We start from the raw sequence: 13,413 nt of genomic DNA, 5'->3' as shown, positions 1-13,413 counted from the left end.
AAATTCTACATCAAAGTCAGTGAAACCGTCCTCTTTCCTTAATACTGTTTTAGTTATTTGTCTGCTAGGTTGGTTCTGGTTTTACAGGGATTAATGAAGTTTTACAAGCATCCATGAAGCTAAACTGTCACCATTGTCCTTGACTACACCATAGCTTGTAAAGTTTTGCTTTATGTGAACCTTTCTGGTCTCAACTGTAAGGAAGAATACCATTTCTGTCTGGCTCTCTTTCTTTTTTTTTTTTTTTTAAACCCTATTCTTGTTTTCTCTCTCAACCAGATAGGATCACCAAGTTCAATTTTGCCTCTTTATCTTCAAGCTCAGATAAAGGAGCTATGTTTAGGGAGCTAATCCAACTTCCTTGCCTACCCACAAGGTCTTCCAACTTGGTGCTTTCAAAACCTTCGAACTATTTTGGACAGCTGTGCAATATAATTACTAGACAAGCATGTGAAAAGACAGACTAACAAACCATGTTGACTTCCTCAGGAACGCAGATAAACAACACCCTGGCACGATATATATTTTATAGGGTCTATTTATGTTCTTCTCTTTCTACTTGTGTTCATTTTTCCTTCATTTGATTGAGGAGAGATTGTTCCAGAACTGTCAGGTCTCAATATAAAACGATTTGAAGGTTGTTATGGTAGAAACAGCATAGTATCACGTTTTTGTTTTCATGGGACTATGTCCAACCAACCACGTGTCCCTGCGCTTTTTACATACCTCATTTCACTGGTGACCCTTTGTACCTTGTGATTAATTATGACCTTAAATCATTTTGCAGAATACTTATACACTGTCTGAAGTACACTGTCTTAAGTTTATCCCTTTTTGAATTTTATTCACAGACTGTGTCTGTGGACAAAGTCAGTTTATATTTTAAGGTTGTTTTCTGTAATACTTCTATGTAATATTAACCTTTTCATTTGAAAAGGCATCTGTTTGCTAACATCATTATAATCAACAGATGCTAATCAGGAAAGCCCTTTGCATTAGGTGGCCAGGAACAGAACCCGTGGCACAAGCTCAGTGAACTACAAAGAAAGAGACGTATACATTAAATTTGGAAGAACTGCAAATAGGCTGAAGATGCCGTTGCAGCTTGCTTTGAGAATTGTGCGTACGACTGGGGGGAGAAAAAATAACTTAATTTTTTGCTGGTTTTTAAGAGCAGATGTTGTTAGATGATAGTTTGCTTTATGAACTGAGGATGTCTTCCTTTAATCTTTCATGTCTCTTGCCAAAAACAAAACAAAAAAAAAATTTGCTGTTTTGGACAAATGACCACGGATGTGTTGCCTTTACTGAGGCGTATTGGATGGAAGGCTAACACAGAGGCCAGTGAGAACCTCCCATCGGTGCCATCAGAATTCTGATCAGAATTCCTCAGAAGTGTGTTGCCCCAGTCGTAATGAATTACTGCCTATGTGATAAGAAAGCATGGAAGGTGGGATGCAGAAATGCTCCGCGAATTAAATTCCCTTAGAAGTTACTCTGTAATTAATTACTTTTCTATTCTAAAATTCACTTTGCCATGAAACTTCTGACAATGTTGGTACATTCCTGCAAAGAGCGAGTGTTCATTTCATTTTTTTGTTTGGAGCTTTATGGTGAACATACCGCAAATCCTTTTTTAGGAATATATTCTTTTGTTGTGCTGGGAACAATAAGTTTATTTAGATAATAGCTATCTATGCTCTCTATCTATAATCCCCCAAGGTCTTAACCTCCATTAGGAACCAATGTAGATTTTTGTTTGCTTGGAATAGCTTCCTGGGCATGTAAAAACTCTTTTGACATCATTATTTAGGGGCGTCCATCCTCCCAATGGGGTCACAGCCTAATACAAAACCTTTGCAGCTGGTGAGCTCCCAAAGCCCCCTTTGATGATTGTTTTTAAGCTCAGTTCAGCAGCTTGCAGTTGTTTTTTTCCTGTCCTGGTCCCCCTCACCTCCCCCCCACCCCCACCCCCTGCCCTCATGTTCATGTTCTTCAATCTCTGATGATGCCTTCTTTATCAACTCTGTTCTCCCTGCTTCTTTTTCATGAGTACATGAATAAAGTTTGCTGGAGATTTTCAAGGGCAAGGTCTTGGTGCTTCTCCTTCTCCCTTCTCTTCTTCCTTCTCTCCTCTCTTCTGGTCTCCATCTCTGTATTTCTACCTCTGTCTTCTCTGATGCCTCACTGTCTTTAATAAACCCATTTTCTTGATGAATGTTTTAAAATCCCAACAGCGGTAAATATTTTCAGAGATCATGGGACGACTCTTCTTCTCTGTAGAGCATTAATTTGAGACAGACTCGGAATCAGATGTTCAGTCTGCATTTCTGACGGTGGCCCAGTTACCAAATTTTGAAATTTCCTCATCTCTCCCTGTATTCTCTAATGAAAAGCTGGGGGTGCAGATAACATAAGCAAGCGGTAGGTAGTTAATAACTTACTAACTCGGTGACATGCTGGTTAATAAAATAGTCTCTAAAGGTTTTTCGTCTTTGTTTTAACTTTAACTAGCTTTATCAAATGTAGGCTTATATTGGTATTATTTAGAGGAAAAAATACTAAAGACAAATCACGTTTACTTCATTGGAATGTAAAGGTGGAATACATTTTATTTATTTTTATTTTATTTATATTTTGTAAATGTTTATTTGAGAGAGAGAGAGAGAGAGAGAGAGCGAGCGCTCACACAAGCAGGGACAGGGGCAGAGAGAGAGGGAGAGGGAGAATCCCAAGCAGGCTCCGCACTGTCAGCACAGAGCCTGATGTGGGGCTTGAACCCACAAACCTGTGAGGTCATGACATGAGCTGAGATCAAGAGTTGGATGCTTAACCAACTGAGCCACCCAGGTGCCCCCTGGGATACATTTTAACCTAATAATTAAATAGGATATGATTTGTGTATTATGAAAATGTGTAACACAGCTCTCATTGAGAAGGTCGGGGAAGATGTGGGACTCCTAGGCCAAGTTAGGGATGGATATTAAACTACTATAAAATACATGAGAAACATGTTTGACCAGAAGGTACTACCTGTATTTTGAATTTAGTGAAAAGAGTACTCAACTAGGGCTACCTGGAAATAGAAAACAAAGCAAAGTGAAAAATCATCCATTGAACCCGGAAGATCTTTCCTTTTGGTTCCACATTGGAATTTGTATTTTTTTTTTTAATTTTTTTTAACGTTTACTTATTTTTGAGACAGAGAGAGACAGAGCATGAATGGGGGAGGGGCAGAGAGAGGGAGACACAGAATCTGAAACAGGCTCCAGGCTCTGAGCCGTCAGCCCAGAGCCTGACGCGGGGCTCGAACTCACGGACCACGAGATCATGACCTGAGCCGAAGCCAGCCGCTCAACCGACTGAGCCACCCAGGCGCCCCGGGAATTTGTATTTTTGCAATGGGTTGCAAAAGAGTTCTGTTCTAGAGTCAACGCAGACTTGCTAAATTTAAGTTTTGGGGATCTACTTAATGCATTTTTATTGAGATTTAATTGACATGTAACAGTTTCAAGTGTACGTTGTTCTAATTTGATATTTGTACATATTGTGAAATGATTACCACATAAGTCTTACTGGGTCTTAAAAAGGTATTTTCATGAAGAACACTACTCTGGATGCTCACTTTATATGATTATTATAGGTCTTGAGTTCACTAAATTCAACTTCAAAATCATCCAGTAGGAAATTCCTTTGTGTAGTAAAATTTTCGTTTCTAGTATCCATGATTAAGTGGGCAGGAGGTAGTTTAGAGGTAAGAATAATAAACTCATTCTGGAGAGCTGAATACTAATATCTGTTACACTTATTTTTGTGACCTTGGGTAAATCACTTTGCCTGTTTTTGTAAAATAAGAGGGATTGGCCTAAATTATGTCTGAAGTCCCACATGTGTTAACATGGTGTGATATCAATGTCTTTGGTGTCATATTTTATTTTCTTATATACTTAGGGCCCATATTTTTATGTTAGAACTGAATTCTTCAACAGGTTCATTACAAAAAAATTTGAATATCTCCCACATTACTTGCACAAGAAAAATCTTTTTGAGAAGTTAATAAAAAATATTTTTAAAGAGTAAGGATTTAAAAAACATTTTTTTAAGTTTCTTTATTTTTGAGAGAGAGAGAGAAAGAGAGAGGGAGGGAGGCGCAGAGGGAAAGGGAGGGAATCCCAAGCAAGCTCCTGACTGTCCGCGTAGAGCCCAATATGGGACTTGACCCCACGACCCTGAGATTATGACCTGAGCAGAAATCAAGAGATGGTCACTCAGCCAACTGAGCCAGCCAGGCGCCCCACTGAGTAAGGATTTTAATGAGTAAGAAGTGTAGTTACAGCAAATGTGATTCCTACATGTTGACTAGAAGAGCCGTTTCAAAAATCACCCTTTACCATGGTAAGGAATATTGGAACTAAAAATGATGGTGCAAAATATAACAAATGAAGAGGTTCTGTTCCTGTTACCAGTAATAATTTTTTTAAGGTAAACTTCTTAAAGTATGAGACACAGACTGGAAAGTGAAAGGTTGTACAAATACCCTTTTGTGAATTTTCACCAAGTCAACCTGCCATGTCACGAACACCCATACAAAGAAACAGAACATTACCACTGCCTTCTAAACCTTTCCCTCCTACCTGTCCAAGTCAGTGCCCTCCACCAAGCATACCTGGCTTTTACACTAGAAACAGTTTTACTTGCTTTTGAATATGGAATCCATTGGCTTTATTTTCAAGGCTGCTTTCATGAGATTCATCTGTGTTGTTGCATGTGAACGTAGTTCATTCATGTCTCTTATTACACAATGTTTCTGTTGTGTGACTGGGCCACAACTTATCTGTTCTGTTGCATATTTGGGTTATTTTTACTTCTGGGCTGCATGTCTTTTGGTGTGCTATGTACAGATTTCTGTTGGGTGCATACTAGAGGTGGGACTGGTGGATGGCAGGGAGTGCGTATGTTCAGCTTATCTTGTAGCTCCTGCTAGACACTTTCCAGAAATGTTGGTTCTTTTTCTTTTTTAATCGAAGTACAGTTGACATTGAAATGTTGCTTCTTTATATTCCCAGTAGCGGTTTTTGAGAGTTCCATTTGTTCCGTCTCTTTACCAGCACTTGAGATTGTCTTTTTCGTTTTTCAGTCTTCCTGGTGATATGGCATTGTGGTTTCAGTTTTTATTTCCCTGATGAGTACTGAAGTTGAGCACTTTTTAAAAATATGTTTGCTATTCATCTGGAGTCCTAAAATAATTGTATGACACTGTATGTAAACGCACTTTAAAATTAATTAAACCTTAGGTCAGGGACGTTGCAAATTAGATAGTGTCTAAAACATTGGGTGTCCTCACTTGCGCTAATACTGTATTTGATAAATTGTGGAAATCTTTGAAAATCTTTTCTAGCTTAATGAAACTGCTTTCTGTATTTCAAACCATAAAATTCATTTTAAATGCTTATCTTTTAAGTGTTCTTAAGACTACTGATACAATTTTGGGTGGGTGGGGGGAACTATCAAAATGAGGTAGTTTAAAGAAACAGCATCCACTGTTCCCCCAGGAAACAAATACCAGCCATTGTAGAAAATGTATGTAAAGTCGATCTAATTTTAGTTTTAGTAAAGGTCAATTAGAACCTTATCTTTTAACACAGAATTTGAGATTTCCTTGAGCAGTATTTGAGAGCTGTGTTTCGGAGGCGCAGACTAACTTTTCCATGTGTTCCCTACATTTTCCAGCTTTCCATGCACTTACGTTGGATCCAAATAGCTAGTTTCTGGCCAATGGACTGTGAGGGAAAGTATTATGTGTCATTTTGGGCCGAGGCAGTGTACTTCCCCCACTTGATCTTTCCTCTCACCCCTGTGACCTTGGAGGCCGTGTGCGCCAAAGTTCATGCATGGAGCCGGCCAACACTTGTCTGTGGGAGCTGTCTATATTCACTAACTGTATTCGCTAAATACAGTTTCGTTTCAGTAAATGGTCTAACACTTTTTCCAAAAGATACTCTGAAACCCTGACATATTTTTATGTACAGGCTTTGGTGAACAGAATGCTTGCTGTCTTTCTTAAATAGTAGAGTTCAGAGGATACATCGTCTTAAGGGGAGAAAAGTTTCTAATGAGAAAAGCAGGAAGACCAGAATTTGTTTTGCTATAGGACCAAAAGAGAAGAAAACAGAAAAGCAGACACTTTTTTCTGATTCCCCAAGAGATGTATTTATCATTTACATAGAATCTCAATTTTGTATAATCTTAACTGGTTCACTTTTTTAAAAAATATTTTAAAATTTTCAACTTAGCGAGGTGACAACTCTCATAGGAGGCACGTGACCTAGAATAGATTGACAGATTATGAAATAAGTGTGGTAGTCTTTAAGTATTTACTGAATATTGTGACTACAAAGAAGTCATGGCCTAGTTGAGATGAAAAATATTTTATTGAAAAAAAGCTTCTTTCATCTTCAACTACCATTTTAATTTTTTTGCACAAAAGCAATTTCTTTGAAAAACTCTCGTTTATGTCTTACTCTTGGTTTTGCTTTAGAAAGAATTCCCAGCAACCAAATATAAACCTGAGTTAGTATGGACGTCAGAGGCATTTTATATATCATCTGGTCTGCTAACCTTCTTGTATTAAATTACTCAAACAACATTAGTAGAAAACTTTGGAAATGCGAGCTCCATAACAACGGGGAAATGAGAGGACAAAATTGAAATGAATAAAAAGCATGTGATAAAAATATGCAACACTCTCACTGACCTATTTAAATATTTTGTGAAGGATTATTGTTGGACCATGTTCTATCAACTTGTAGGAAGACCTTCATTCCCTCTGTTTAACCTCTTTATAGTTATTGTCAAGATTAATGTTCTTGCACATCCATTTTCACAGGTATGTGTGGTAGGACTGTCACTGACTGAAAGGTTTTAGTTAAACAGCATCCGTATGGGAAAAAAAGATAAATGCTCTTTAATAAGTTATTACAATAGTCTTTTACTGGTGTTCTTGGAAATAGGAAATAGATCTAATGCCACTTTTTGTGTCATTTGATTTGTTTCAAGAGATAGGGAACCATGCAAGGAAACAAGAATCAATAATGTCCAAAGACTATTTTTTTTTACAGAAAAAATACAGGTACTGTATATTTTCTTAAAACAAAGGGCATGACATGAAAACTTAACACTCTAAGTCTTTTCTTTTTTTAATACAAGAAATTGTATTTACTTAGAAGCAATCAGAATGTCAACAAACAGTGGCAGCTTGTGTGTGTGTGTCTGTGAGTTTGCAGAGTGGTATTCAGAACAACAGTCATCTCATAGAAGCCACATCAGAGGCAGCTGAAGACGAAAGCCTTCCATCCCCACAAACAACTAGGGTGTGCTGGGCGCCAACAGGAACCTGCTCAAGTTGTAGCAGGCAAGGTTGGTGGCTGTCGGACGTGCCACCAGGACCGGGCTGTCTGAAGACACGTTCGCTAGCGTGGGAACTATACGAAGGAAAAGATACTGTGCAGTTCAGAAACAAATCTTACACAGCCTTGCGTTGCAGGTTTTTTCTTTAAAAAGAGTGAGTTGGATCCACGGGGTTTAGATGCTTTACAGACAAGGGGAAAACCTTCGCTGGAAACAACTTCTCCATCGTCCTCTTCTTCACCTTCCTTCCTTTTTTTTTTTTTTTTGCTTTTTCAGCCTTGCCGGTGACGGTGACTCCCTTTTTTGCCTCATCAAGTCTTCTTTAGCTCGGCATGCAGCCTCATCTTTTCGAGATTTTTCCTTCAGCTTGGCCACCGTCTCTTCCTAAGGCCACACTTAGCCGAGTTCTTCCACGTCTCTCCGTTTCTTTGCAGTGTCAACACTGCATAGACCAGGATGTTCTCCTTCCATTTTGGGGCAACACTCAGAACAAAATGAGAAAAAGGCTGAAGGAGGCCTCCTGGGTGCATTGGGGTCCTTGATCTTCTTGCTTTGGTCCCCCCCCCTTAGGAGGGAGATGAGTCTTCATTTGTCTTTCATGATGGGTCCCGTCCAGCTTTGCCATGTCTTCAAGTTGTCCTTTGTCTTTGGCAGACATGGTCTTCCACCTCTCCGGGCTCTTCCTCCTGTGCCCCTCCCAGCAAGTCTGCACAAGGAATGCGCACGATGACATTTTGCCTGCTGGCTTCTTTAGGCTCTCCTTTGCCCCACATAGAATCATTTTCCTGAGTGAGGCTCCCGGCACGGTCTCTGTGGAGCTCTGTGTCCTGCAGTGGCTGTGAGGGCGGGCGCCAGACTCGGCCTGCAGCTCTGTGGGTCTTCCTTGAACGAGGCTGCAGTTTGGAGTGCCGGTGGCCATCACTGAAAACAGGAGAAAACACAGTTCTGGGTGTGATGAAGTTAACATTAATGAGCTACATTTCCCAGATGTAGGGCCAGCGTTTCCTTCAGAAAACAGATTTCCAAGTACTTCCTCGCTTAAGCAAGTGCTTCCCTGAGGCTCGTCCCTTGGAACTTTTGTACCCGGAACTTAATAACTATGCCTAGAAAATTTACAAAGATGAAGTGTACAGGCCACAGTGTAAATAAGTACTCGTTATCTGGCCTCGTACACAATATTTGAAATGAAAAGTAAAGATGGAGGCCAAAGCATATCACTAGTAAGGATTAAATTGGAAGTCTTAGTATGAGAGCCTGGTGACTTGCTGATAGAATTGCAGATCTTCCTAAGTGCATTACAGGCATTAAGAGTGAGACATATTGCATGGATTTGTTTCTGAACAGGGACAGATACTAAAATACCTTTTTAAAAAAATTTTTAAGGAGTTTTTAAAATGTTTTTTTTTTTTAATTTATTTGAGAGGGAAAGAGAAAACCCGTGTGTGCTCCAGTCAGGGAGGGGCAGAGAGAGGGAGAGAATCCCAAGTAGGCTCTGTGCTGTCAGTGCAGAGCGGACGTGGGACTCAATCCCACCAACCTCGAGATCATGACCTGAGCTGAAGTCAAGAGTCAGATGCTTAACTGACTGAGGCAGCCAGGCCTCCCCTGAGATATCTTTGTAGGCCCTGTGGTTTCGGTCACCACTGTAGCCACTCAACTCTGTGACTATAGTGCAAGAAAGCAGCCTTAGGCAATATTTAAGTAATGGGTGGAGCTGTGTTCCAATAAAACTTTATTTAGAAAAACCGGCTACAGGCTTCCTGTGGTTAGTTAGTTTGCTGGTCTCTTACATGTAGGAACAAAGGCACATTTGCATTTTCTGCAGCAGGCTGGCTTCAAAAGGAAGAAAAAGGCACTGGGCTTAATTCTGCACACCCAGGTGTTCCCCCTCCCCCCAGTCTCTCCACCAGAAAAATCACTGCATCTCACCAGAATTAGAGTGAATAAAGGGAGAGAAGGAGGCCTGGAGTTATGCTAATGGACTCCCCTCATAAGAAGCAGGGGGAAAGCTTCCCTCTGACCTTCACTACCCTTTCAGGGGACACAGGAGAATCTTAGGCACACAGTATTCGTTGCTACTGAAGAATCCAATGTGGAGAGTCTTGGTGTTTCAGAGTTCATTTTAGCATAGTGTCCCATGGTCAGTGTATTTCTGGTTGTGACCGTGAAACCATGTTAATGAATCACCGGAGGACTCTTGTCTTCCTTCCATGTGCGTTAAGTGAGGGCATGCATCAAGTAGCTCCAGTCAGTCCGCTGATGGATTCGTATTTATTGAGTGCCCATGCAGTGCCAGGCGTTTTGATAGATGCTAGGCATACAGAACAAGAGTGACACGGTTCCTGCCTCATAGGAGCTTGTGTCGCATAATAGGAAGGGATCTGAGAAGAGATCGTGATCTCTTGGTTGAACCCGGAAGGATATGCGAGAGGTGGCCAGTCAACAGGTGGGGAAGAGAAGTGTCCAGTGGAGCTGACACCACAGGCCAGTGGAGGGTGCCGGCAAGTGGGGACAGATGAGGCCAGAAAGTGAAGGGGATCCCGTGTCGTAGGCTGGCTGTAGAGTGGGGTTTTGCCAGAAGATCACTGAGAAGTGGACAAAGAGTTTAAGCTGTAGATGGTGGGAACGGTTTGCACGTTTGAATGTGTTGAGTCTGGATTTGGAAGGGCCAGAGACCGAAGCCCGGTATCTGTGCCATCCAGCACAGGAGCCGGGAACCACAGGTGGCCGTGAGCGCTTGAAACATGGCCGCTGTGACTGAGGGACTAGATTTGGAATTCTGTTGAATTTGAATTAAAAACAGAAGCAGTATAAAATCTCTTCCCTGTAACTGTATTGTTTTGGTAAGATTACATTTCACGTAAGCTGTTGAAAATGTAACCTCTACATTGGGATGTTCTGTAGGTATAAAATACATGCTGGGTTTTGAATTCATGTTTTGGAAAAGGCAGAGTGTAAAATATCTTCTTCTTTTTTTAAAATTGGTTGTTGAGATGACAATATCTTGGCTGTGTTTGGTTAAGTAAGGTCTGTTACTGAAAATAAGTTCACTTGTTTGTTTCTACCTTCTAAAATGTGGTGTTTAGAGCAGTTGAAGTTGTGCATGTGGGTTGTGCTGTGGACCTGCTGGAACACTCTGGCCGGGGAACAGTTAGGAGGCTCTTGCCGGAGTCCCGGTGCGCCATCCTGGTGATCTGAGTGAGGGATATGGCCACAGAGTATGATGCAGAAATATGAGAGCTATCCAGGAGGTAAAACAGAATGTGGCATTGCTTAAATGAGAGAGGTGGCCACGTAATTGTAAGGAAGGAAAAAGGCGCCCCTCCGAGTACTAAACTACAAGGAAATGTATATGAGGGGCTGAGTGGCAGATTAAGCAAACAAAAAGAAGGTGTTATTTTCATTAACAGTTGAAGTGTGTACTTGAAACTGTTTTTCTGCTTCGACTGTTGGGTGTTTTAAAGGCCTTTTAATATTTGCCTTCAAGTAGGTCCTAGCTAGAAATTGGCTCTTTAGAGTTAGGTAGTTTTACATTTCTTAGATTGCAGCCGAGGACCAAGTTTTGCAGTGTCATGGTTTACCATCTTTATATTTGTCATTTATCTCCCTCGATCAGTTACCAGTTCAGACCTCCAAGTGGGAACTAGGACACAGGTTTTTTCTATGGTCTTAAGTTATATACATTCTCTAAACACCCTTAAATTTGATATAAGTGAAATGTATTTACACTTTTTCTTTAAAATTTAGTTTATTCCTATTAAAAGAATAAGCACCGTATTTACACATGAAGGTTGACTAGACCCCCTCTGATTTGAAGCTGAAGCCCTAAAACGTATCTGATGAATGTTAAACACTTAATACTTTTTCCTATTGTCCTCCTAAGAAATAAGATGCATTTCCAGCTTCATTTTCCAGTCTCTTAAGCTTATGAAAGTAGTCGAGACAGTTTGTTGACCCCAAAGAGACCTTTTAGTCTCTGGCTTGTTAGACAACAGGGTCTGACTCTTCATTGGCATTCAGATCACAGACAGCCACTGGGCCCCGTGCAAAGCCAAGCACAGCTTTAGGATTTAGACAAAGCCACTCTGGCAAAGGGACCCAGTTGTCAGGGTAGCTGGCTGTATTGTAAAGAACTGTTGCATAATGGGGAGACCAAGTAGAACTAGAAGGATGCAAATGTGAAAAAAATGGTGGTGCTAACCTGCAAAAACAAACATTTCTTTTTTGCTGAAGAGTCTATTCATCGTTGCTTTCTGCTCTTTAACTTCTTTGGGCTGTAGATGCAGTCGATGCAGTTCGGGCAGACTGGCGTACCTTAATCTCCGGCCCTGACGCCACGCTCTGTGATTTAAAAATGAACAGCTAATTTGTATGAGGGGACCAGGGTGCTTCAGTGTTTTGGAATTTTTTCATAATTTACAAGTGTGTCCTACTTTCGCCCAGATCCACATTTGGGCGTAATTTCTTATTCCCAGATCCGGACAAGGAGTCATTTTGATCCTTGATTTCATTTCCTTTTGATTCATAGCAAAATATTATTCTCATCGTGACACCCAGTAGCTTACCCCAGTGGACCTGAGCATCGTCCTGATTCGTGTGGGATCTCTGTGGGCTCAAGAGAAAGTATTGAAATCCTTAAAACAGGAGTTCAGCTTTATTTTATAATGTCTTATTAAGGAAACCTACCACTTTCCCTCTCGCTCACTCTGTCCATCCCGGTGTTGAGTGTCCACTCTTTTCTTGCCTTTTACTTCCTTTTCCATGTTTGTTTTCCTTTGCCTACTTTTCATCCTTCCTTAGCAAATAAATACAGTGGATCCCAACCTTGGGTAAATGCTGTGATGATAACACTCAAAAGGCTCTCCACCTAGAGTCGGGGTCAGGGAATAAGCAAGGGAGCTAATCCTTTATTCAATAGTTGCTACTTGCCCAGCATGCTATTCCGCACTTGGAGTGACCTCCCAGTCTCCTGAGGTGAGTAGACTGAGGCATGGAGGGGGAAAGTGGCTTGGCCAAGCTCACGTACATACCTTGTACGCAGGAGTCTGGAACAGGTTCCGAGAGGCCGTGAAGAAGTAAAAGCCGCGACTGCAGCGAGAGGCAGAGGGACTTGTTACCGTATGACGGGAAGCAGGTCCTTGGGAGGGGCCCAGCCAGAGTGTGACAGGATGGACTCTAGACCTTTCTGGAAGGGAAAGATCTGTAGGGCTGGAGAGAGCCTGTGAGGAAGGGGCTGGTGAGAGGTGGTGCTGGAGAGACCGCTGCTCTGTGTTCACGTAACAGTTGACCTGTGCTGTTCAAGGGTGCCACTGGGCATTTAGTGTCTGTAAATGGCCATGAAGTGCCTGTCACACGGGCACTGTTCTTTGGGAAGGTGGAAAGACAGTAGCAAAATGTGTGGGTGGCACTGGTGTGAATGGAATCAGGTGGAATTTGAGGTTTTCTTTTTTCTTTTTTTAAAGATTATTTAAATAATGTCTACAGTCAAGATGGGGCTCGAACTCACAACCCTGAGATCAAGAGTCACATGCTCTTCTGATTGAGCCAGCCTGGCGCCCCTTGAGGTTTTTTAAAGTAGGTGAATCTTGAGATCTTTGTACCTCTCTCTGTTTTGCTTTGTTTCAAACCAGCGTGTGCCTTGACTTTCTTTCTCATTTTGTTGTTATTTTTTCTTAATTAAAAACAATTTTTTTTTAATGTTTATTTTTGAGAGAGAGAGACAGAGTGTGAGTGGGGAGGGGCAGAGAGAGAGGGAGACACAGAATCCGAAGCGGGCTCCAGGCTCTGAGCTGTCAGCCCAGAGCCCAACACGGGGTTTGAACCCACAAACTGTGATATCATGACCCGAGCTGAAGTCGGACACTTAACCGACTAAGCCACCCAGGCGCCCCACTGACTCTCATTTTGTAGTCAGGCTTCCACGCCTTTATCTTAGCTCTGAGCACTTTGCAAGGCTCCTAATTTCTTTAAGGTTGTCCTATGGCTGTATCCGTCATTCTTGTTTTG

The 13,413-nt window shown here is 41.4% G+C and overlaps 1 protein-coding gene and 1 pseudogene across 3 annotated transcripts in view; one reads left to right on the top strand and one right to left on the bottom strand.

The window, feature by feature from the left end:
* AKT3 (AKT serine/threonine kinase 3) overlaps positions 1-13,413 on the top strand; it is a 308,341-nt gene that overhangs the window by 81,549 nt on the left and 213,379 nt on the right. The window lies entirely within an intron of this gene.
* On the bottom strand, positions 5,364-8,841 carry LOC123585221 (annotated as a pseudogene).

Source organism: Leopardus geoffroyi, chromosome C3 (assembly GCF_018350155.1).
Source record: "Leopardus geoffroyi isolate Oge1 chromosome C3, O.geoffroyi_Oge1_pat1.0, whole genome shotgun sequence".
NCBI classification, from domain to species: Eukaryota; Metazoa; Chordata; class Mammalia; order Carnivora; family Felidae; genus Leopardus; species Leopardus geoffroyi.
The sequence above is the reverse complement of the archived record's forward strand: the minus strand, read 5'-3'. Positions and strand labels throughout refer to the sequence as shown.